Raw genomic sequence first — 2,336 nt, forward strand, 5'->3', positions numbered from 1 at the left:
CTATGGCCGGCAGGACTTAATCATTTCCATGTAGATCTTGATGTAGAGAGAGACGTGATAGGGATGGAACCTATGTCGACGGAGATCGCGTAGGACACTTACCTGACTCATGCCACTTCCTCGTGTGATTGCGCGGGAGCTAACGTGCGGTTCAACTGCAACGGTATCATGGACATTAATTTCCCCCTCTTTTGTCGTCACTTGTTTCCTTCTGTTACGTTGTCCCCGTGTTACACTACCACTTTCACGTAATGGGTTGAAGAGGCTGATAAATAATTGCCGAGATGGTTGACGTCTATTGGGATATCTTGCTGCACACACCGTAGAAGAACGAATTGTATTCTTCGTACACGGTCCGTAAACCATCTACATGACGTCTTATTTCGCATTAGTAAATCCCACCGTCCACTCACGACCTACTGTTTGAACTATCAAACACTAAGTGAGAAGGAAATCGTAATGCACTCGAGGAACACAGAAACACACTGTAAGCAAACATAACAACATCGTAGGTAGCAACTAAAACCAAACTCCTCCCGCACAGGCCACGAAGGCCCGACGGTACCGACTGGCCGCCGTGTCATCCTCAGCCCACAGGCATCACTGGATGCGGATATGGTGGGGCATGTGGTCAGCACACCGCTCTCCTGGCCGTATGGCAGTTTCGGAGACCGGAGTCGCTACATCTCAATCAAGTAGCTCGCCAGTTTGCCTCACAAGGGCTGGGTGCACCCCGCTTGCCAACAGCGCTCAGTATACCGGATGGTCAGCCATCCAAGTGCTAGCCCAGCCCGACAGCGCTGAACTTCGGTGATCTGACGGGAACCGGTGTCGCCACTGCGGCAAGGCCGTTGGCACGTAGCAGCTACGCAGGTTGAATGGCCCGATAGCTCGTAAACCACTTCACTAGAATCCTGCAACAAACACCACTACCATTCTAATTTATCCTACTTTTAGTTTAATAATGTGAACACGCATGGTCGATTAAAAAAAAAAGGTGTATGTTTGCACAAAAAATACACTTTCCAAGTATTATTGTAGACTGCGTATTGGCTAACAATACAAGCCCCTGACTACCAATCCATACTGTGAAAACCTCACATCAATAGCACTTTCCATTTCCGCTACAGGCTATTTGCAGTGAAAGCTTTAGTTGATTCACCCTATACAGGGTGTTACAAAAAGGTACGGCCAAACTTTCAGGAAACATTCCTCACACACAAATAAAGAAAAGATGTTATCTGGACATGTGTCCGGAAACTCTTAATTTCCATGTTAGAGCTCATTTTAGTTTGTTCTTCCACCTACGCTCAATGGAGCACGTTATCATGATTTCATACGGGATACTCTACCTGTGCTGATAGAACATGTGCCTTTACAAGTACGACACAACATGTGGTTCATGCACGATGGAGCTCCTGCAAATTTCAGTCGCAGTGTTCGTACGCTTCTCAACAACAGATTCGGTGACCGATGGACTGGTAGAGGCGGGCCAATTCCATGGCCTCCACGCTCTCCTGACCTCAACCCTCTTGACTTTCATTTATGGGGGCATTTGAAAGCTCTTGTCTACGCAACCCCGGTACCGAATGTAGAGACTCTTCGTGCTCGTATTGTGGACGGCTGTGATACAATACGCCATTCTCCAGGGTTGCATCAGCGCATCAGGGATTCCATGCGACGGACGGTGGATGCATGTATCCTCGCTAACGGAGGACATTTTGAACATTTCCTGTAACAAATTGTTTGAAGTCACGCTGGTACGTTCTGTTGCTGTGTGTTTCCATTCCATGATTAATGTGATTTGAAGAGAAGTACTAAAATGAGCTCTAACATGGAAAGTAAGCGTTTCCGGACACATGTCCACATAACATATTTTGTTTCTTTGTGTGTGAGGAATGTTTCCTGAAAGTTTGGCCGTACCTTTTTGTAACACCCTGTATATTTTTTATGCCACTCTATAGCCAACTCCCTTCTTTCTCGATCTATACTTCACTCGATTTTTCGCATCAATCAGAGCGACTACTTCTCCGAAACACGTATGAGTTCCATCGAATCGTGCAAAAGGAACATGCTCCTTTACTCGCCAGCAGTAATTACGTAAGATAAATAGTCGTCGCGGCGCCGGAAAGTATGTTGTGCAGCTAATTATTCGCTGCAGCATGATTCGCTTAGCTTACAGCACACATTTTTCCCAGCATATTTTTCGATGATATCTACGACGGTTTATTAGGTTCTCAGGAGAAAGCTTTGAGAACGAGTTGCGGCAGCAGCAACCATGACGGGCATATACGTTAGAAACAACCCTGCCATCAGCATCTTTACTGAGATACTGC

General features: G+C 46.4%; 1 pseudogene; it reads right to left on the reverse strand.

Moving 5' to 3' along the window:
- Positions 1 to 738: 738 nt before the first annotated feature.
- LOC126212747 (5S ribosomal RNA) lies at positions 739 to 856 on the reverse strand (annotated as a pseudogene).
- Between the last annotated feature and the right edge of the window lie 1,480 nt (positions 857 to 2,336).

Source organism: Schistocerca nitens, chromosome 1 (assembly GCF_023898315.1).
Source record: "Schistocerca nitens isolate TAMUIC-IGC-003100 chromosome 1, iqSchNite1.1, whole genome shotgun sequence".
NCBI lineage: Eukaryota > Metazoa > Arthropoda > Insecta > Orthoptera > Acrididae > Schistocerca > Schistocerca nitens.